This window comes from Psittacula echo (assembly GCF_963264785.1).
Source record: "Psittacula echo genome assembly, chromosome: Z".
Lineage (NCBI taxonomy): Eukaryota > Metazoa > Chordata > Aves > Psittaciformes > Psittacidae > Psittacula > Psittacula echo.
The window spans coordinates 50,025,225-50,049,367 of record NC_137742.1 but is presented as its reverse complement, the minus strand read 5'-3'; the positions used below and the strand labels follow the sequence as shown (position 1 = coordinate 50,049,367).

The following is a 24,143-nucleotide window of genomic DNA, read 5'->3' as shown; positions in this document are numbered from 1 at the left end:
AATACGACAAACAAGACCTTGGTGAAAGTTGGCAAGGAAATGTCTTGCCATGGGGTGTAAAAGTTAAAACACCAGGGAACTCAAGTGTAGATGAGTTATTTTGGAGGGGGAGTTTTGCTTGTTTGAGTGAGTTTGTTTGTTTGTTTGGTTTTGTTTGGGGTTTTGTTTGTTTGCTTTTGCATTGGGTTTTTAATAAAATCTATGAAATATTGCCCTACCTGACATAGGAGATGCATAAAATTTAATTTGCTACAACTTCTACCTTATTTTACATGAAAACTTGAAATGTGAACTGGATTGTCTGGGATTTTCAGCTTTCCTCACAACTTCTATCTGTTTCGAAGCCCATCCCTGATACATGATTGCTGTCACAACAGGTCGTCATTATAGCTGGATGCCCTCTGAATATAGGGGTGTTCTGGTTTATTGGGGTTTTGGGTTTTTTGTTGGCCGCCTGCTTTTTTTTCTTTTTTTCTTTAAGTGCAGGTTTAACATTGTTAAATAATGTTGCTGCTCCCATAGCAGGTTTTAGAGCAGTGATTCTTGTCAGAGCCATGAATGTGTTTCCTTTATGTTATTGCCTGCAGTACTTGTAATCCATCCTTTCTTTTATAGAGAAATGCTGAACTTGGTAGAAGATGTCATAGGCAATAATTAATTACAAACTTGTTTGCTAAACTTCACACACGTAATGAGATTTAACTGTCAAAGTACTTTTTTTTTTTTAAATTGGGCACTTAGGTCAAACTAGTTATTCTCTGAACTGCCTGCTATTGCCAGTGATCCCAAGGCTGATCAGTAAGAAGGATTATGTAACCTTGCACACAAAAATTTTGGAATATACATGTGGTTTAGGGCCTTTCAACCAGCCGTTGCTGGTACTAAGGTTTGACCCTAGCAAAGGGAACTGCCAAAACTTAAGTAGCTACTGCTATTGAACCTGTGCTCCGTATTTACTTCGTTTAACTATGTCATACATATATGTACATTAACAGTGCGTAAGCATGTTGTTAGGTTAAGAATAAAGCATACCAGAGGGTGCACAAGTTGGTGAAGTTTTTTTGCCAACGCAGCAGTGAACAAGATAGCCTGTAATCCTTGAATTCATTCACAAATGGCAATAGCTCAGCTGTTCTGACATCTGTGGTATTCTGCAAACTGCTGATTCTCTTGGTAGCAACCTCTTGGTACCTGTTTTCTTCATGCTAACATGAAATTACATTGCTCTTTGTTATAAATAATTTGCATTATGAAATGTAAGAGACAGTTACTTATGCCATTTTTTTTCCTTCCTTGGTCACTAGAATTGGGGATCTTTTCAGTGAGTAACTTGCTGCTTGAAGAAAGGACTAGACTAACTGAAGTTGCGGAATTCAGGTAGGCAATGTTGTCAGTTTACTTTTCACTTTAAATGTTGAGGTAAACATAGATGACAGATCTATGAATATTTATTGTGGTATCAAAACCATCAAAGCATGATAGGGATTTTAACCTTAAGTAGATTGGATCTGTTTTCATGGTTCTTCTCATGAAGCAGCATTTGAAGTGCCTCTGTGGTGATGAGCCCCTTGATAAGAAGGCCAGCAGAATTTTATATGCAAATTTCCTTTGTGCTCATAATAAAAAGATTGATTAATATTCATACATAATTTAGACTAACTTTAACTGAAGGCCCAGGTACTTTGTGACCCTCAATTAATTTAATTATTTAAATTATCTTGTTGCCCCAGAAGACACTGATATTCATGGTATGTGCTGCCATCCATACTTACATAGATTTTCTTCCTTAATTTTCTTACCAAAGTATATTCTCGATGGATTTCCTAATTACTTTATGTCAATTTCACATTCTTCTTTGCTTGTTTGAAGTAAGGCTTCTAAATAGGTCTCCAATACCTCATTCGTCAATAAGATGACGAAACTCCTTTGTTGTTCCTTGTGTGATACTTTTCATGGCATTTAATAATTTAACTTGCAATTTAATATCCTGTGTGACTGCTTATCCTGGTTAGCTCAGCTTTTAAGGACCCATCCAGCTTAACTTTACTACTTTCTAATTCCCATCAAGTACGCTTGGTGTTAAATAATGTAGATGAATGGCCAGTATTTTTAATCAGTTGAATTTCCTCTAGCTAATTTCTGGGATAGATCTATTCCTATTTGACTTTAGTAGGTGATATGGTTGCAGAGCATTTACGTAGGGTTAATTTCTGTGGGTTACACGAGCACTAACAGAACAGTTAAACCCTGAAACTCCTGCTGGTTTCTTATGAACTTGTTCTGTTCAGCAACTTTGATGTTAGAAGCTTGTAAGTTCTACTTTAACATTATTCTTTACTGTTTCATATTTTACTGTCTAAAAATTCAAATGAACCATGCAGAAGGATTCTGTTGGGTATCACAGAGTCAGGAAATGTGCATAAAAATCTCTTACGCATGCTGCTTCCTCAGAAAGAGGTGTAATTTGTGGAACATATTGCACAATTCTCCTCACTGAGAGCAAAACACTGTTCCATTTCTCAGGTACTATGTAATAATCTATTTTACCTTAGTCTTTGTGCTTCTGAGCACCATTCATGAAGTATGTCATTTGGGTAGCAGTCAAGCTTGATGTTTACCCTAAAAATACTCAATGTATGCTGAATTTCATTTAAATACTGGTAAATGGCTAACATTAGTTTTCTTCTTTCTCCCTTCCTCCATGTTCCTTTGACAAGTCTGAAGTATTTTCAGTATGACTGATGATACCAAACATGTTTGGGCTTATCCTTCATGCTGTGCACTTCCTTTCTGTGAACACACCTGGGTTTTTTTTTTTTTCTGCTCTGATTTCACTGTCACTTGTAAAATCTTTCTGCTAGAGAGCCCAGGGAAGGAAAAGTCCACACATGAATTGACCCTGGAGATTATGTGACAAGGAAGTGGTTTTAATACTAGTGTAATAGTGAAACTGGAAGTGTTAAGTGTCATACTAAAGAGCTGCAGTCTCTCTTGCTGGCCTTGCAGTTCCTCCTCTGGCCTGCTCCCACCTCTGGAGCATCCCCAGATGTTTATGTACCTAGCCTGTGAAGAAAAAGTTTTATTTTAGAATGAGAATTGGGTGTGATGAGGAAGACTCTCTGTCCTTAAGACTCTGTAAGAAGTGGGGTGAAGGAAGAAGGAAATGGTAACCCAATCAGGAAATTTAAAATTAAACTTTAAAATGACCAATTCCTTTAAACCCCACAATCAAAAAAACCACCATGTGGAGGCAGGGGGAGGGGGAAGGGGAAGAAGAGAAGGCAGGCAATTGGGTAGCAGATATAGGGGTGATAAGGCCAGGTAAGACATAGTGATGTTTGAAGAAAATGACTGAGGGGAAAAAAGGAGAATAAGGACTGTACTGCATGCAGCAGAAGCATGGATGATTGCTGATGGAGGAAGACAAAATTGCAAAGACACAAGACTTCTCCTGGAGCACCGGTGTCAGTTGGTGGTTATTGCTTCTGAAGCAATAACTGGCAGGGAGCCAGAAAAACTCTGCACTGCAAAACGTGTATTTCAGTCCTGTGCCAGAAACAAGTGAAGTGCAGTGGGTGTTCCCAGCCTGTTGTATGCCCTTTCTGTACATGCTCCAGAAGTGTCTGCAGGAAGCTTCAGTTACAGGTCAGGAAGTACAGCCTTCCTGACTTGCCTTGCTGGCAGCTATGAAATTGGTGAGAGTAAAATCTCCATAAACATCTTACTGTATGTTTCTTTTCTAGCCTAATAAAACAAAACCCCATGCCTGAAGTCCTAATACTCTTCTTCATTTATCTTGGGTGTTTCGAGGTACAAACTGTCAGTTTGAAAGACAATGATGAAGAGCAATGCACAAGGGCCCTTCCCTGCTGCCTCTTGTTCTAGAGCCCTGCAACTTTTCCTTCCCCTTTACCTCTGCAATTATGTGGCTGGACTTGCATCTTCACTCACTTAGCCAGTGTTCCTTCTTGCATGACTGTGACCACATGGTTGGTGGATGTAATTCCAGTCATGTGAAGAAGGTGTAAGGCTTGAGGCTCTTCATCGTAGTTAGAATATTCCTCATCTGGTCTCATGATACTCTGAAACACATACTTTAAACTGCTTAGAGGAGACCAAAAACAATCTGAGGGGGGGGAAAAAAATCAGTATGTGTTTTCCTTATCTTACCCATTCTAGTATTGCTGTTTATGACCTAATTCACTAAATGTTTAAAATACTGTGGTAGGGGGGAATGTGGAAAAAGATATCTTTTCCCCTTCTGGAGGTAGTGTCAAAATAGTAGTGAATTTTAGATAAATGTTTTTATACCAGTAAACAACTTGAGCTTGTCAAGGATGCCCTTACTCCATTCACATCTTGCACTAGAAGTTTCTGGAGCACTTTTGCAGTATAGTGTTGCAGCCGGAAGTATTAGCCTAAAATGTTAGCAGGCTATTCATGTGTTGTGTTTGTCTCTAAATGCCACCACAGAAAATCATGCACATCTTTAAAATCTGAAATATGTCATCTTCTACTCCACTTTTGTAGTGTATGGCTTTCAAATTTGGTTCGTGGACCACCTTTTCTAAGATTTTAATGGATTTTAGTTTCCTGTTTAAGAAAGTGTTTAGACTTCATCCAGCACACTGTAATCAGTTCTGTATGACTCCAATTTAGTAATAGATTCATGAAGTTAGAGCAATGGCAAAAGGAAGTTTTAGTTCATTTATTTAATTGAAATTTATGTATTGTTCACTTTAAGGAAAAAGGAGAAAAATGCAGGATGTTAGATGTTAACATTTTGCTTCATGAAGGATTTTCTTTTCAGTTTAGCTTACTTTCTATATGCAACTCCCGGTTCTGATCGTTGCATTAATCCTGTAGAAAAACTTCGAAGTAACACAGGTGCAAACTGTGCTGTATTTGTATGCTCATCTGTACAAATACATTTCATTGCTGCTGTCTCTTGCACCAACTGTGTTTGCATCTGACTGTCCTCCACTTCCTTCATTGTTAAACTTGTCTCAAATCACTAGATTGCAGCTGGATAATGTATCTGATGCAGCTTCTTACATAGGTCTTCAAAAATGTTTTTTTTTTTTTTCTCTTGAAACATTTCGTTTGCATCTTGACTTAGAGCAGAGCTGACCCAATTCAACGATATTAATGCAGAAGTCCACAGTGCAACTTTTGCTGTCATTTTTCACAGTAAAGTGGAACATGAGAAACAAAGTCACTGAAGCTTTGTGCCAACAGAAACCATAAAACAAAAGAAAGCTAAGAATCAAAGACCACCAATAACAAAACAAAATAACAATAACAAAGACACCAATAAAAAAGTTCTCTGTATGGAGAGAATAGTAAGCAAAAAGTAGAATAGGAAAGTGTGGCTGGGAATACTGGTTGATGTCTAAATTAGACATTTGAACTGGTTTGTCCTCCTGCTGAGTAAGCCATCCTGCAGTGTAATGTGAAAGGGAAAGAAAGCACGAGGCCCACAAAGAAATGATGCTAGGAAGTACACCTGCATGTTATCCAATTATTGTAGTTTGAAATACTGTATATACATCTTGAGAGAGGTTTCATTTTTGAGGTTTTATATTTAGACTAACTAGCTATAGAATGTACTTTATAATATTTAAAGTATCTCTAACAGATTGGGTGGTTCTGTTTTATAAGGTGTTTTTTTTTTTCTTTTCTTTCTGGAAGTGCAGTCATATGCTGTAATCTTTTGCTTAAATTGGCTAATCTTACAAGCAGTGTGAAATACGCCATCCTGGAAAACCTGTACATGCTTCCTGCCCTCACACACTAGGCTTTGCAGTCATATTTTTGGTTTTATATGAGATTTTTATGAAGGAATATAAAAACCCCTGCCATTCTGTAATTAAGGCACAAAGCCTAAAAACCTTAAGAGTGTAATTCTGGTTTTTACCACTGAATAATCACATGTCCAGAGAAAATGTCTCAAGCCCACGTAGTGCCTAACGCTAAGGACAAAGTGCTGCCTCCAGTGAGAATGCCAAGGATGAATGTCCTGAGACTACTTGAACATTGGTGTCCTGTTTACTGGGGGAGCCTAAGCTGAGTGTTAATAGACCTTTTCACAAATTGTTTAGTGTTTATTGTCTGTCTTCTGTACATCAGATTTGTAGTTACCCTCCAATGTGCAATGCCTGTCCATTCAGAAAAGCTACAAGTGTTCATGCATTATATAGTCAAATTAGATTGCTATAGGTATCAAATAATTAAGGGATCCTATTCTGTGGCATGAAATAACTTGAGATACTTAATCTGTTAAGTAAAGTAACTCAGAAGCAGGGAAGAGCTCATATGAAGTCTAAGAATCTGATCTTTGCAGGCTGGATGCAAAAGTGAACACAAGTGGAGGAGATCTATTTCCCTTATCGTATCTAAATCTTGTTCTTGAATTCTGTGTTGAACTTATAACCGTGGCAACTGTCCATTTTCTTTAAAAGAAGGAGAAGGTTAATATTCTTTGTTGTACTAGTGATCAGGTATCAAAAAGGAAAGAGGAAATAACAAACAGACTTTTGCTCATGGCCCAATTTAACTTTCAGGTTCGTCTTGCCACAGAAAATTCCACTCTGTTATCTTTCTTTGAACCAGCAATTGCTACAGCACACTGAAGGACATTTCTAGCTTTGTTTTTTAACATTATGTACAGCTTACTGGATACTCCCTTAATAGGAGAAACAGTTTAAGTTCTGTTTTGAAGGAGGCATGTGTTCTGATAAGCACTTACTCAGGACTTTGGCACATGGATTCAAAATACTGTCTTGAAAATCTTAACCGTGTTCATGTTTGGGCATGCAGATCTCATGGGCATCTTGCTTTTTGTAGTTTCACATATACCTACTCTACATGTTTACTTATATCCAAAATTGTTGCAGTTTGCTTGAGCTGTGTAATGCTACCTGCTGTCCAGGAGAGACTGATTTAGTTTCTTGGAATATGCTTCATAAATATTGTGTTAGGCTTCTCACAAGACACCATTCTGTGATATCATTTCCTTTCTGAAAGATGAGTGAAGTAATTTCTTGCTACTCCTGCCTCCTTAAAAATGAGCTAGTAGCTGCAGCATTTTTCAAGAATCCTATTTTTTGTAACTGAGGCAATTCAGAAGAAGCACATCTTGTCTTTCTTTCTTCTGAAATATATATCAATCTTTAATACTTCTACTCTTTCTTTATTTCCAGTTATTAATCCTAACAGAGATGTTACCTGTTACTGAGTAAATTGGGGAGGAAGGGTAAGCAGGGCAATATTTCCATTATTCTTGTTGCATAGTAGATCTGTTCCTCTCTTTGACTGGATTATGCATCATCATCCTTTCTTTTGAGGCTGGTTCGTTGAAACTTCATTCCAGGTATTTGTCAACAGTTACTCTTGTCAGTCAAGTTGGATCAGCCAGACTTAGGTATAAATCACGTTCAGAGGCTGAACTGCATTTCCATGCTGTGAGCACATTGACTTATTAGTACATGAGTTTGAAGGACTGGAAGAGCAGCCTCAAGCTATAACTTCTTTAAATCCCATTGAATTGACTCAGGCAGGAAAATAGTGGTGGGGGAGTTGCAGTGTCTTCACTGGGATTTTTGTTTGCTTTTTAGTTAATATGTGTGAATTAAAAAATGAAGCTGGTAATGCCAGCCTAGACACCTTTTTAAAAGAGCAGTCTTTTAAAGTCAGTGGCAGTATTGCTAGCGAAGAGGCTTTTACTCTTGAGGTAGAAATGTGAAATACCCTTTCTTAAAGAGAAATGCATGGGTAGTTGTTATTTATTATACACTTACATGAAAAGATACTAATTTCCTTAGGCAGAGAAGGGAGTGGAGGCATGGAGAAGCATTGTAATTAATTACTGGGGGAGGGGGTGCCAAAGGAATTGCTTGAAAGCCAAATCTGTTCTTGACTAGCACCTGCTTCTCAAAAAATCCGGCAGGCTGAGAGTGGAAACCACTGGGTACTTGGCACTTCTGAAAATCTAGCTACCTAACTTTCCACTTGAGTTTTGAGATGCTGCTAGCATAAGGGTCCTAATGTGAGATGCCACAGGAGATGTGGGTGCTGCTGTATTGTATGTTTTCTGCCTTTTAATGAACTGTGACTTGAGTAATTGCAAAGCCACACTGTGACATGAATTTCAGTAGTCCCAGCTGATTTTAAAGTGCAGATCCCCAGACTAGTTTGTACACAGATGTTTTACTTCATTTTTCTGTTGTAGGAAAAACAAACTCATGGATGATTGCTGACATTTCTTTCTGTTAACAGTTGCCATGGAAGAAAAACATTATTTACTGTCAAAATCTCATCATGTACCTTCAGATAAGCCAGTCTAGAAAATTATTTTGTTAAGTTCTCTCTTACAAATACAATGGTTTGTTTGTTTCTATGCCCTCTTTCTTCTGTTTTCCATCTGACTCCTCAATGTCTCCTGCACTCTTTGCCTCTGGATATTTAGGTATTTCAGCAAAGCTTCTTAATGCAGTGGGTTGTCTGTTGTGGTAGCATTACAAGTGCTTTTACTTCCCCTTTTCTTCATTTTTTTTTATTTATTAAAAAAAATCCAAACAAAACGAAATCAAAAAAACCCAAACAAATCTCTGACCCAGTTCTTTTATATTGTTTGTAAACTTTAGGTCTGTTTCATGAGTATAGTTTTCTTTTGCTCTGCTATGCTTTACTTATCCTCTCCCTCTATCCTTCCCCCCAGTATAACACTATAACCTTTCCTGTTACCTTTACATCTCTTCCTGTTTCTTTCAGCTGCTTGTGTCTCAAAATAGCTGTAGTTAGATGCTGCAGAATTTGGTGATGCTGTTAGACCCAGAATTTGAAGGCTGCTGGATAACATGGCAGTCCTCTGAAGTCCTTTGTGGAGTGGCATGAGAAAACTTCTGTTTTAAAAGCCTTGGGGAAAGTTGCTAGCTCTGTAAAAACCAACTGTAGTGCCGTTTGGAGATGAGGGACTTGGTACGCGTTACTAATGTAGCATGGAGGCTCTTAGATGCTGTTTGTTTACCTAATATATTGCACTGCTGTAGCTAGTAACTTCTTTTAAATAGGCATCAAATTCCTGGATGTAAAACTTTGTTGCGGAAAGTCTGACTTCTGTCAAGGTTTGGGGACATACAACAAAGCATGTGTTTGTTCCAGTCTCTAGAGACTGATACACTTTCGTTTCCACATGTGTTTAACAAAGTCACGTAGCGTTTATTTAGCGGAAGCTTCTACAGTAGAATAGCACAGCAGCTATTGCTAATTTGGTAGCTCAAGCTGGGCTCAAGTATGGAAGTGGTTTTTTTGTTTGTTTCATTTTTGAGATAGGCAAGAATCTTCTGGAAGGAGGATATGTTCACATATATCCAGAAATAACTGCTTGTTTTGCAGAAACTGATTGTGTTCTGAGGACATGCTCAATAACACAGTTATTAATAACAAGCAGTTATGAAAAGAAAAAACATCTGTCACTTCACAAATTAGGAGCAGCAACTCAGAAAAGCTTCTGAAAAGCTTTTCACTGTTTCATTGTCCTATTAGTATTTGTACATTTTAGCAAGTACTTTATTTTTGAGATCCTGCATTTTCAATATTACAGTAAAATAGGCTAGTCATCAGGAAGTGGAAAGAAAGCATTTTAGACTAATTTTCGGAACTTCTGCAAAAATCCCAAATGCTTTGTCTCTTTCCCCATCGAAGTACCAGTAATGCATTAATGAGTGAAAGCTGATGACCAGTATGCACTGACTATTACTACTGGATTACCAGAGCTATCTAGATTTTTCAGATGTCTGGGATATCAATATATTATAAAGCAAGTAAAATCAGCATTTGTTTTGAAGTCTTAGTCTCAAGTAGAGGGTGATAGCTTTGTGCACATCTCACTAAAGCAATTGGAATGCTTGAGATCTCTATAAAAATAATTTACGTACATACTAGATAATTAAAGATGCTCAAAAATGAATGTACTAGTGACATAAAAAGCAAATTCACTCTCTTTTGACAAATATCAACGTCATTGACTACATTGCATGTTCAAGAATTACAATTATTTCAGTACCACTGTGTGTGATTTTGTAGCTCCTCTAACTCTTAACCCTCTTTAACCTTCTGGTTATTTCTGGCTTGCTTGCTGCCTAATGTGAAACACAAGTGTTAGTTTATTGTTGTTTTGTTTAGGTTTTTTGTTGGGTTTTTTTTTTCCCTGTTTTTTTGGGTTTTTTTTGGGTTTTTTTGTTTGTTTGGTTTTTTTTGTGAGGGGGGTTGGTGCTCTAGCGAATGTGTATCTTTTACACAGAAATTGAAGTACTGAAGTTCTTACTACCAGTTGTTGTACCATTCTAGTTACAGAGCTGTCCAACAGGAGACTGAGAGGTTTATAAGATCAGGCTAGGTAAAAGAGCAGGTGGAATCAAGTTTTAAAATACATAGCATTACAAGCAAGCATGGTACATGTACTGTTTGTTGGTTTGGTTTTTTTTTGTTTTGTTTTTTTTTTTTTTTGTAATCTGTGTTCCTACTTTTAAATATTTACAAGATATTCACATGGAAGGAAGCCCACAATTGCAGGCTAGTGCATCACAAATTGTGGATTAGAAGAACAATTAACTTTATGTTGCATTAGAAGTATTTGAGTCATCATCCTCAATAATACCAGTTGTATTTTCAGGATCTCTTTATTTAGACTCCTGACCATTCGCTGACACAATTACCCCCTCACCCCTCCTGGGTTGCTAATGCTGGCAGTTAACTGTGATGCTTGTTCAAACTCTGTTGAACAGTTGAACTGCGTTGCTTTTTTCAAAATGTGAACTTTAAAGAAATTCCTATGCAAAAAGTAGGCTTGTTCATCTCTGCCTTCCATTGTGTCCATTCAGAAATATTCGCATAATGTTCAAGGATCTCAGAAGAAGTTCCAACAAGAAGCATGTTAGGGAAGATCTCAACTGTTTCTGAAAAGGTTACTAGGAAATAGACTAGACTGTCTGTGAATGTCCTGCATCAACACAGAGTTAAAATATCATACTTCTGTCTATGATCCTTCCAGTGTACAGATCATAGTTGTTAGCTGATGGGACAGGTGGCAGCCTTATAGTTTCAGACTGTATCTGGAGATCATCATCCACTGACTCCTTGGGAGTGCGGTAAATGCATAACTTTGCTAGGATGCTCTGGTAATCTTATGGGCAGCAAATGCAGCAATTCACATTGCCTTCTGCGGAGACTTGGGTTCCTCAGATCTGGCACAAATCCCAAATGTTTCTTCCAACTCTTGTTGAAGAGACAAACATTCAGGTATAGGACTACTGGTCTGATCACATTAAGTGGAAAAACTAGTCTAACCTTTAGTTAAGGCCTAGAAATACTCTTTATTTCCTTTCACCATCTTTCTGTGTAGAAGTCTGACTCTATTTGAGAATGCTTTTGCATCCCATGTACTCTCTGTATGTACTTATTTATGTAAAAATAATGATCACTTTGGCTTCCTTTCAGTGAAGTATTCTGTTTCCACTGTAAACAACTGCACAGTCTCAAAAAACTGTGTTGTATGAGTTAAGTATTGATACTCACGATTGTCATGGAGGGTTAATTTCTTTCTCTGTCATTTTTCTGCTGTTCAAGAATGAACTTTTTGCCTGACGAAGAGGAGTCCAAAGTGAAAACCAGTTATTTTTGCTTGCTTTCGATTCTCTGACACTAGAAATGCTAATCAGTACTTAATAAGAAATTGCTGACTTTTACAGGCAAGATGGTACCAAAACCAGTCCAAGTAACGATTATGGAATCACAGAATCATAGAGTGGTCTGGGTTGGAAAGGACCTTAGGATCATCTAGTTCCAACCTCACACTAGACCATGTTGCCCAAGGTCTGTCCAACCTGCCCTTAAACACTGAGAGGGATGGAGCGTTTATCAGTTCTTTGGCCAACTTATTCCAGTGCCTCACCACCCTCACAGTAAAGAACTTCTTCCTTATATCTAACCTGAACTTCCCCTGTTTAAGTTTAAACTCATTACCTCTTGTCATCCTACCTGAGCACTTGATCTGATACTATGGTGTCCTGGGTTCAGCAGTAGCAGTCATTTTTTCTCCTTCTTAGTAGCTGGTGCAGCGCTGTGTTTTTGACTTTCTGCTGTGAACAGAGCTGATAACACTGATGTTTGGTCTGACCAAGGACTTTGTGAGTCTCATGCTCTGCCAGGGAGGAGGGGAAGCTGGGAGGTAGCAGGGACAGGACACCTGACCCAAACCAGCCAAAGAGGTATTCCATACCACAGCACGTCATGTCCGGAATGTATCTGGGAGTGACCCAGAAGGACACCCTCTCTGCTCAGTCGGGCTTGTTTTCGGCAGGTGGTATCGTATTCTCTTCCCTTGTTATTTCTCTTATCATTATTATTATTGGTGGTAGCAGTAGTAGTTTGTGTTATACCTTAGTTACTGGCCTGCTCTTATCTCAGCCCGTGGGAGTTACGTTCTTTCGCTTCTCCTCACCATCTCTCCGGGAGAGGGGGAGGCAGTAGAAACTCCATGGCTGACTTGCCGACTGGCTTAAACCAGGACATGTGGTTATTAGAAAACTGTCAGCACAGTTCTTCACTGGGCAGAGTTTGAATCCTCTCCTACTATACATAAATTGTAGCAGAAGTGTCACGACCTGTGGTGAGAGCACTATAGAAACCACTCTCCCTACATTGGAGGAGAGGTCCTGGAGGAGAAATTGCAATTCATCCTTTTACTAAAGGGGAAACTCTCATCTAAACAATCGTGGGCTCCTAATGCTAGGAGATTGATTACACATGGTGATGACCGCTCTGATCTAATAATTTTTCACACCAAAACAGCTGCAGTACTCACAGTTGCACTTCAGGCAGGCAAGGTTAAAATGGTGTAAGTATCTCTAACCATTCAGGGTAAAACAAAGAGCTGTTTGTTTTGTCAGTGTATAAATCATAGTGCAAGGGCAAAACAATGCCTGAACCAAATAACTGATTAGACTGCACCACTGTTTGCTGCGGATATTGATGTCTTGTGCTTTTTGTTTTTAATACAAATTGCTGTACAACTCATTTTTGTACCGAGTGTACATGCCTTGAACTTCATCAGTTGTTACACAGAGTTCAGAAACGTTTTGTTAAGAAAACTTTCTTTCCACAGAGTGATAGAATCATAGAATGACTTGTGTTGGAAAGGACCTTAAGATCATCTAGTTCCAACTCCCCTGCCATGGACAGGAACACTTCACCCTAGACCATGTCAGCCAAGGTCTGTCCAGCCTGGCTTTGAAGACTGCCAGGAACGGAGCATTTACCACTTCCCTGGGCAACCCGTTCCAGTGCCTCACCACCCTCACAGTAAAGAACTTCTTCCTTATATCTAACCTGAACTTCCCCTGTTTAAGTCTGAACCCATTACACTTGTCCTATCACTACAGTCCCTAATGAAAAGTCCCTCCCCAGCATCCTTGTAGGCCCCCTTCAGATACTGGAAGGCTGCTATGAGGTCTCCACGCAGCCTTTTCTTCTCCAGGCTGAACAGCCCCAACTTTCTCAGCCTGTCTTCATACAGGAGGTGCTCCAGTCCCCTGATCATCCTCATGGCCCTTCTGTGGACTCGCTTCAACAGCTCCATGTCCTTCTTCTTTTGAGGACACCAGAACTGCACACAGTGCTCCAAGTGAGGTCTCAGGAGAGCAGAGTAGAGGGGCAGGATCACCTCGTTCGACCTGCTGGTCACGCTCCTTTTGATGCAGTCCAGGATACGATTGGCTTTCTGGGCTGCGAGCTCACATTGAAGCCAGTTCATGTTAAGTTTCTCATCAGCCATCATGCTCAAGTCGTTCTCTGCAGGGCTGCTCTGAATCTCTTCTCTGCCCAACCTGTAGCTGTGCCTGGGATTTCCCCGACCCAGGTGTAGGACCTTGCATTTGACTTGAATGAACTTCATGAGGTTGGCATTGGCCACCTCTCAAGCATGTTGAGCTCCTTCTGGATGGCATCCCTTCTGTCCAGCGTATCAACCAAGCCACACAGCTTGGTGTCATCAGGAAGCTTGCTGAGGGAGCACTCCATCCCACTGTCCATGTTGCTGACAAAGATGTTGAACAGGATCAGTCCCAACCCCGATCCCTGAGGGACACTACTCATTATCAGTTCCCAGCTGGGCACTGAGCCATTGACTACAACTCTCTGTGTGTGGCAATCCCCCCAATTCCTTATCCACTGGCTGGTCCATTCATCAAATTGATATCTTTCCAGTTTATAGACGAGGATGTCATATGGGACAGTGTCAAATGCTTTGCATAAGTCCAGGTAGATGATGTCAACTGCTTTGCCTTTATCCGTCTCTTCTGTAGCCCCATCATAGAAAGCCACCAAATTGGTCAGGCAGGATTTGCCTTTGGTGAAGCCATGCAGGGTGTCACCAACCACCTCGTTATTTTTCATGTGCCTTAGCATGTTTTCCGGGGGAATTCTGCTCCAAGATTTTGCGAGGCACAGAGGTGAGACTGGCTGGTCTGTAGTTCCCTGGATCTTCCATTTTCCCTTTCTTGAAAAGTGAGTTCTATTTCTCTTTTTCCAGTCACTGGGAATTTCACCTGGCTGCCATGATTTTTCAAATATGATGGACAGCGTGTGGCTTAACAAGTTCATTCGCCAGCTCCTTCAGGACCTGCGGACGGATTTCATCAGGTCCCATGGATTTGTGCACATTCAGGTTCCTAAGGTGATCTTAAACCTACTCCTCTTCTGCAGTGGTCCTAAGATCTTCGTTTTTCACAGTTTTTGCATTTGTCTCCCAAGGCTTGAGTGGCGTGGTCAGATCATTTGCCAGTGAAGGCTGAGGCAAAGAAGTCATTGAGAACTTCAGCTTTCTCCAAATCCAAGGTAGCCAGTGCTCCCATTTCCAGCAGGAGAATTAGTAGTTTCTAATTATTAATTAAAAACCAATTAATAGTTTTTATTTTTAGGTGGGTTTTTTTTGTTTGTTTGGTTTTGTTGTTGTTTTAATTAATAGTTTTTAATTTTTTTCTAATTTATTTAATACTTTTGCCAAAGGTTCTGAATGAAAGCACTGCCCATATACCTTTCCCCTTCACAGTGGCATAAGTGTGTAAACATGTTCATAGAATGAATCCAACTGTTCATGCCAGTAATGATTTAAATTAAGCTTTGGGAAGGTAGTTTAGTGTTCATGAACAGTTCTTTAGACCAAAGCATGGTGTGCTCATTTGGTCATTGTGTCCTTTTCTATTTTTGTGTCTTCTATCTTCATGTTCCAGAAAAGGCCAGGACTTCTAAAAACAATTCTTTCTGAAAGGTTAGAAGTATTAGGAGACTGTTCTTAGTGGTTTTAAAAAAGCAAATATCATTTCCTTATTCCTTAAGTTGAACTGCAGTGTGCACTTCGAATCAAGTCATGAACAGAGATAATTGGACAAAACAAACTAATTTATTAAATAATAAAATTAATCATAAATGAGCAGCTTCTGAAGACACTTGCCTGAAGGAGACAACTTGTGGTGGTGGCAGGTAGCTTAGCCAGGGCACCCGATGCCTTCTGCAGCTCTTCATAAGTAAATGCTCACGAGTGAGTGCTGGGATTGCCTGCCTATTTTCTGGTGGGGGCAGAAAGGGGAATGCTGTATTCTGGTGGTGCTGTGCCTGCTCAGAGGAGGAAATAATGGAACCCTTTGTGCCCGCCTCTAAAGACATGTGCTTCAACAGGAATGGGCTGTGCAGCTGCAACCCTAGCAACAAGGGCCTGGGGAAAATAATGGGGGCAGCTTTCCAATGGAGGATGGCCACATTTGAAGATGAGCAAATTAAGCCAGTAGCCTAGTATTTAGAAGAACCAGTGTGCCTGTTAATTCTCCCTAGGGATTTTTTTGATTTTTTTAATTTTAACCCTTAGACTGAAATCTATGTGGTTTTTAATACATAGATAGATCAATGATTTAAGACTTGCCAGGGTCTTTGTTGATTATTTGTAACTGTATCTTGGTTTAGGCTTTAGGAATTTTTCTTATTGAACATAACACTTTTAAGTTTGTTCTCGTAACAGGTAGTAAAAATCTTTGGTTATGGGTGGGATTTGGTTTTGGGGGTTTGTTTTTTTGTGATTTTAGAGTCTTAACTTGATAATGTTTATCCTGGAGAATTCACACATAGTTCATTGTTATCAGTTAAACAGCATGAAGGAATTAATTTCAAGCTGATAATTTTTTAGTATAGATGCACAAAATGCTTAAAGTGGTTTAAGAAATTAATTTATTGTAAAAAAAAAAAAAAAAAAAAGTGTATACATTCATGGGACTATTTGCGAGATTTGCATTGGTGCTTCCAAAGTGGTTATGCTTATTATGACAGATGTTTTCTAGATAAATTAATGTTAAATGTTTTGTATTTAAGATGCAGTAATCCCATCCATTTACAGGGGAAGTCCTATGAATGAATTGGGATAATGCTACTGATGTGAATTCAGTAGGCTTCATTAATTACCTAGCTGTGGATATTGATTCACCAGCCACAGTTCTGACTGCATGTCTAGGAGAAGAGGGGGTGTTTGTTTGAGGGAGAGACTGAATAATGAATACCTTAAACCAAATGATCTGTGGCAGAGTGGCAGACAAAGAGGGCTTTGGGGAAGTGACTGATTATCCTCCATTTAAAGGACTGCAGCAATATCTGGCCTTCATGCTGAACCTTGCATGTGAGCCATTGCTCTTCTATGTGGGTAGAAAAAGGAGAAATCAAATCCACTTAGGAATAAGTGCATCTTGTCAGTAAAGATACGGTGTTACTGCATCCTACTCATCTACTTACTATAATAAAGAACAGTGACGTCGAAAGTTCAGTTATTTTAGTTCTGTTTTCTAGTATTTTGAGAAAGACAGTAGCTTTTTTTTTTTTTTTTTTTTTTTAAGATAGGTATGATGTTTTGTTGCCTTCCATTTTCTTACCTCCTGTATGCAGTCTCTAATGTCTATGCTACCAAGCTGACTGTACGTGAAGTGGGAAGGGAAAGGTCTGGCACCTTTAAAATATTTTGAGACAGTTGACTCCAAGTTATAGAATTCTCTGTATTTTTGTGAGAGGTAGGAGAAATGAGGAAAGTGTTTTAAATGCTACGCTTAACTTAAATGCTAGACTTACCTACTGTACCTCATGCTCTTTTCAGAAGTTGCTAGTGAAAGCAAAGTTAGAAATTTAAAGAGCTTAACACCCCTTTTAACAGCCCTTTCCCTTATTTGAGAAGGAGCAGCCATAATGGAAGAACATGTTAAAGAGCAACTGTAACTTTTATCTAAATGCATATTTTTACACCTTAATCTTAACTTTTTAGATAAAGATTGTTATACCAGTCAAAGGAACTGGTGTGTCCTTTTGGGGTTTTTTTTATTCCCAAATATACACTGGATATATTTGACAGCAGATTCAAGGAAAATGTCCCCACCCTACTCACACTCTGAAAGGAAATAGTGAACAGTTGTGTGGCATTAGAGGAGATAGAATCTCATTCAAATAGGGAAACTTTGTATGGTAAACTGAATTGTCACCTTACAGATGTTTGACGATTTAGTCGATGTAGTTGCTGCTTGCTTTTCATTTGAGTGGATTTACTTATGTCAGTTCTAGATGCAGACTTGATTGTACCCTCCAGCAAAACCTTAGTGACTCATCTCCAGACCTTTCTTTCACTGGAAAGGATTATACAAATTAAATACTATGCTGTTATTAAATAATAATAAAAAAAATGATCTGCCACAACCCCACCAACCAAACAATGGAACTAAGACAAATGTGAAGACAGAAAAGGCCTGGTTTTTTCTTCTTTTTTTTTTTCTCCTTTTTTTTTTTTTTTCTTTCTGCTTGTATGGAGAGGATTCCACTGAATTTTACAGCCTAAACTTCCAGTGATAATGGAGTTAGCTAGCAGTTCTGTAGTGTGCAGAAAGAATGCTTACCACGAAGTTTGTAAAGGTCAGTATGAAGATGCTTACTGATTGTATGTACGTCAGACCTATTACAATCTCTTCTTCAAAAGTGGCTGCAAAACTTCTAAGAAGCTCAAGGGAATTGAGGAAAGGAGCAAAGTCTCTTAAAGAACTAAACTGGCAGAGACACCACACACTAAACCATGTCACTCAAGACTCTGTCCAACCTGGCCTTGAACACTACTGAGAATGGAGCATTCACAGCTTCCTTGGGCAGCCTGTTCCAGTGCCTCACCATCCTCACAGTAGTGGATTTGTATATTAGGAATTTATAATGGTCTGTCATGGTTTTTCATAACACTTGGAGCCAGGATGATCCTTCTGAATGTTTATTTACCTTGTGGTCTAGGGAACTAAATATTTGCCAAGAGAAATTACTCTTGATTAACCAGCTTTACCTGTCAAAAGAGTAGAATAAGACAACAGACTGTGGAGAACAAGAGTAGGTAGTATTTGCAAACCATTGTTTATTTCTTTTTTCAAGGTTAAAGTTGGAAGCATCTGATGTTAAATCCATCATGAGCTAAGATGTGTAATTCACTTCACTGTGACTTGTTCTGCAATCTTCATCAACATAGTTTACAAAAGAGGTCTTAGAGGAACCTGACAGTCTTTCCTGTAGAGAAGAGTTACAATGGTTGTTGCTGCCATTTTCCTTATGGCTTTGTCATGTATGTTACAAAAAGATCACATCTTGCCTTGGCTGTCTGGAAGACTTCTGTAGTTGGTCTTGAGTAAAGGAAGTTCTGTTTCGCTGTTTCAAGTGGGCAAATGGTTTTGACTGATGTGAGGAAAAACTTGAGTCTTCATACATATATTTATAAAGTTTCTTATTCTGTGCAGCAGCATTCTTTTCATAGCAAGGAAACACAAGCATTATACTTCATATTTTATTCAGGACTTTTCAAGTTTATCAGCAGAAGTACTGTATGTGTAGTGATTGTTTTCTCATGGGGTTGTTTTTCCATGGTCAAAACACTGTTTATTTTTCTGACTACTATTAAGAGTCTTGTTTAGGTCACAAGGTTGGAAAGAAGAGAACAATATTTTCTCTGTGTATTTTGTTTACCTTACTTACCTACTTCCAGGCGGGTAACTAACATAATGAGAGAAATTGCTTGGAGACAACATGCCCCTGATCCATACCACGATTGCTGATAATGTTTTCAAATATGTTTTATTGGAAATAATCTCATTTCTTCCCTTTTCTTTTCCTTCCTCTCAAACAAATTGTCTAGAGCTAGGCTTTTATACCTGAAAGTGTTCATTCAGTGTGGATAAGCAAATACTGTCCGGTAATGTGACAGTGGAATTTAAGTGCCCACAATGGGAAAAAGAATGTAACTTCATTGCTGTGCTATCTTGCAGTGATAAGATTTTATTTCACACTGCTCAACATCTGCTGTAAGTAGATACTATTTTGGCCATTACAAAATGCAGTATTTAGTGACTGTTTTTTCCTCACCATATGTGTGAATGGAGAAGGGTAATATAGAAATTCTTGAGGAAGGGATGAGGAAGCAAGAAGTAGGTGATATCTGGTAGGGCAGTATCTGAAGGTCATGCCAGACAACACAGAGCAGGAGCAGGAAGCATGGCCTCCTCTTTCAACGAAACTTCTGGGAATGTGAGTGTAGAAGGACTCTGTATTAAGAAGCACTAGTTCAGATATCTTTGAAAGGCTGTTTTTCACCTTTGCTGTATGGAAGAGGTGGACTCAGCACAAAAGGGCCTCTTGACTTATTCTTTCTATTTTGTTTTCTAATTTTTGGCTCCTGTCCCCACTGCTGAGGATTCAACATGTTTGCTTCACACTGCAGTACAGCAGGGAGAACAGAGACAATACAAAGAGGAGAAACATTACGATATCTGGCAACTTGACACACCTTGAGGGTGATTGCTTTGTTTGAAATACTGGCAGAAAGATGAAAGGTACACAGAACTCTATCTAATCCCAGTTTGAGCCTTAAAAGCAGTGAAATACTGCAAGTATCTGGAGGGAAGGGTTACGGAGGAAGATGTTTTATGATTTCTAATGTGTGGTTCACTTTTCTTGAATTCCTGATTTCTCTGTTAATCCAATATCTTTATTCCAATAAGATTTGAGCTGTACCAGGTAGATCATCCTACAGAAGCTAGATGCATAAATAAGACTGATTGAGTGAGTTTTTATTTATTTATTTATTTATTTAAAATGCAGAACAAAATCACAAAGCCAAATAGAATATATGCATGAGGAAAACATCAAAGTAGATTATGAAGTAGGGAAAATTTCTACAAAGCCTTGATTAATTTAATTTTATTTTAAAAAAGAACTACATTCTATGGTTTTACTTGGAATGTCATACATAATGAAAATAATGGTAAAAGGCAAGTGATGCATGATATCACACCACACATCCACATTCCAGATGCTTGCTTGCACTGCTCCCTGTGTTCTGCCATCTGTAGAATGAGGAGGTTGAGAAATTGTTTGAGAAAGAGAGGAAAAAAGTTGAGGGGGAGGGATGATAAAGTGTTTGTATAGCACACTTAAGACGTAGCTTGCTTAATCATCAGGATAGTTTTCTAAGGTTACCAATGGATTCCCCGTAACTTGTTTTCTTCAAGTGATATTTGAATGCCTATTTTAACAAAACATCATGAAACAGACTAGAAATTCAAGATCTTGGTTTTCATTCAACAATGACATTAATGTCTCTTTGTGTAGAATGTTGGACAGCAACATTGTAGGAGCCTCATCAGACTGGAAGAACATCCAGTACATTTAGCACCATTTCTCTTTGTATCTAGAAATTCTAAAGCGGGCCACCTTCAGTTTAGCTGGCATTTGTCTATGCAACAAAATTTCAAACTTCAGGGTATTTTTTCTTCTTAATTTTCAGGGGTTTACTTTTTTTTTTTTTTTTTTTTTTTTTTTTTTTTTTTTTTTTTTTTTTTTTTTGTAAATTTTTTAAATACAAAGTAGTAGAAGCACTTTGGCGGCCACAAATCAACCAATTACTTAACAATATATTTATTGCCTGCCTTCTCTCACTTTCCTCCCCCCATAGCTTTAACCATTAAGCTATATATTCACTTAACTTGAGTTAAATTGATTAAAACTATGTTAGAGTAGAAGTGGGGACCTGGAGGCTGGGTGTCAGGGTACAGGAGTGCTGATCTGCAAACGGCTTTAAAAGTGCAATTACTCAGTTATACCAATAATGTCATTTGTGCTTTTTGGCAGATTTTTTTTTTTTCTACTTAAAGTTCTGTTTCATGCATCCAGCTGTCATCTGACGGTGTGACCATGCAAATAAGAATGCCATGTTTAACAAGTAGGCTAGAATAGTTAATGCCATGTTTATTCTTTGTAACTTGACTTCGATATTTCATTCCTTGGTGAAAACACTGTACCGCTGTCTTAATTGCTCTAAGCAATTAAAAATATTGACTTGACAGGTAGGGGACTTCTTAGCTGATAGTAACTAAATGAGAAATTCATGTTTACGTCCAGCATAGGGCACCTCTCTTTCCCCTTAGGGTAATAGAATCTTTCTGTGAAATTGACACAGAAGTGTCATATAGAAGTGTCTGAGTTGGCTGTGTGTTCTGAGCTTCTCTTGAGATTATGGTCACTAGTTATTGGTAAATAAATGTGTTTTATAATAGCACTGTACACATAAATGCATTTCATGCCTGAAGATCCTAGAATAAGAAAGCAAAAAAAAATCCAGATCCTTTAAGTCCAGGTATTTTGTTGTTATTGTTACTATAACCTGGAGGTGGTTACTGTACTTTTGGTATCATGTGGCTTTGATTCCTTCATCCAGAGCTAGCTCTTGATGCCCAAGTACCACCTGTGCACGCATCAGTTCCCTTTTCCACACAGATGCCTATGCAGGGTGTGAGGTACAGAGCATGTGAGAGGCAAGGAGACATTTGCGATGGGGTTGTGCAGTGAGATTAGCTGAAACTGGATCATGTCTGTATGTGGAAGTTATTCTAGCTAGTCCAGACTCCTTTTCCGTAGTTTGCTCTGGAGTCCTGTCTGGCATGGGTACTCCAACTCTGCTTGTGAAAGCTGTCTTCCATGCAGGCACGTTTGGCACCTCCTGAGGTGTCCACATGAGAAATGGGTTAAATGCAGCACAATGATTATGCATGAAACTACATCTCAGACAAATGAGCACCAACCTCTTCCTTCTATAGACATAGTATATGTAACAAACGGCGAATCTGGTTTTATATTCAGCTTGTTCTTGGTTATTTTTCTCTCTTTTTTTTCTTCTTTCAAAAACAGGTTTTCTGATTTCTTTTTTGATGAGGTAGTTTGTGCTAGTATAATAGTATAATTCACAGAGAAAAGGCTTTCAAAGGCAGAAATTGTAGTGTAGAAACGTAACTGTAACTGAAAGCTACTAGAAAGCTAGGAGGAAGTAAGCAGCAAATGCTATCTGGCTTTGAGCTAAAGAATGAAGTACTCTCATCTGGAGGAGAGGATGATTGTGGTGTGGTTGTTTTACAGATGTTTTGCAGGGTTTTTTTATTTGGTGTGGTTTGGGGTTGTTTTTTTTTGGGGGGGGAGGGGGAGGATGTGTTTTCTGGGAAGGTGGTGTGATGTTGTGTAGCTACTTGATAATCCAAAATAGTGATCTCCAGGCAGTCTTGGAAACCATGATAGGAAGAGCTGGACAGCGTGTTAGTTTTTATTTAATGAAACCGGAGCCTAGTTAAGATTCCAGATAGTACAAGCACTGTGGTTGGCTGTGTTCACAACATCTGTTTCTGAACACCTGCTAGCATGATAGAAAACACTGTTTTTCGAAATGCATTAAGTTGAGAAGCTGATAGCTTTTCTGCGAGTTGAGTTCTAGTGTGCAAAATACATTTTCTACCAACAAGAAAGCTAACAAACTAGTGACTGTGAAGGTAAATATCAGAAAAAAATGTCATGCTGTTTAAATCTTTAAATCAGAGCAGATTTACAACTCTGTGGTTTTTGCTCTAGAATGGCTTGTTTTCCGCGCTGCAGCATTTTTGTGTGTAAAGCAAAACCATTTGCAGTGTAGCTGAGGGTCTCAGTCACTGGTGGGGTTGAGATTGGATCTGGACAGTTACTCTCCTTTCATGTGATTTTTAATGTCTTTGGGTGTCTTCTGCCCAACCCAGCTGCTTCTTTTAGGAGGAAAAAATACTGTTGTGATTAATTTTCAACCAGCTTGTGTTGAATAGCTGGCATGATGCTGCTTTGCAAATGTCATGTAGTAGTGAATCTAATTTTTATTGTATGACACTGAGCTTAGTCTAGAATGTATTGGAGAAAGAATAGGAAGTTTGTTTCTAGTGCACAATATGCTTGAAAGCAAATAAAAAGCAGAGTTTTTAAGGAAGAGAATTAACATTAGATGCATGAGTATGTCAGAGCCAAATGGCTGAAGCACTTTTGCAATCAGAATAAACTAATAAATGTGGTGCAGGTGAATCAGGTTTTTTACTGGTGAGAAAAAGAAAACCTTGCTAATCAATCTGCTATGTCCTCCAGCTTTTTAAAAAATTGACAGTTACCTGCACTGAAGGGGCTTGCCGATGTGTGAAACAGCAGTGAGGCCTTACCTAGGGGTAGGGAAACTGAACAGAGATCTCTGACCAAGGGCTTGCTCGCTGAGCAGGGCTGGTCTGCCTGCAGCAAGCTGGATGCCCAGTGGCTGCTCCCACCCACCCTCCTGTGCCCTCAGCCAAGAAGCTGCTCCAGGTCTAAGGAATGTTTGTATTTATCACAGTTCATTCCACAGGAGAGTTTTTCATGTTTTTAGAAACTGAAATTAATTGAATTTTTTTCTTAAAAAAAACACAAGAAAAACCCCAACACCATCAAACACAGCAAACAAACAAAAACCCCACCAAAACTCAGAATTTACAAGAGCAGTTGTTTGTTGTGAAATGTTTTTTAACTAACATTCTGTTAGTAGGCTCTTAGGTAAGACGTAGGATACTCCCTGCAATTTATTAATGAAAGTTCTTTAAATTGTTGTCAGACTGAATTTGCATCCAGAAAATCATATCCTATCTGTGATATGCCTGGTTTTTAAAAGGATATGGAAGTAAAATTTGTAACTACATGCTATGTGGGCATTTTCTGTCTATTATCTATTT

The 24,143-nt window shown here is 38.7% G+C and overlaps 1 protein-coding gene across 7 annotated transcripts in view; it reads left to right on the top strand.

Annotated features, from left to right (window-relative positions):
• The window catches only part of CDC42SE2 (CDC42 small effector 2), an 86,423-nt gene that overhangs the window by 17,812 nt on the left and 44,468 nt on the right, over window positions 1-24,143 (top strand). For 4 of the 7 annotated variants that reach the window (XM_080638722.1, XM_080638725.1, XM_080638724.1 and 1 more), the window contains exon 3: window positions 1,305-1,377. The exons of 2 other annotated variants lie outside the window; for them this stretch is intronic. The gene's annotated coding sequence lies outside the window, so the exon portion shown is untranslated. Of the gene's footprint in view, window positions 1-1,304; window positions 1,378-14,774; window positions 14,896-24,143 lie in introns of those variants that run through there. One more of the 7 variants, XM_080638727.1, reaches the window with a different exon arrangement.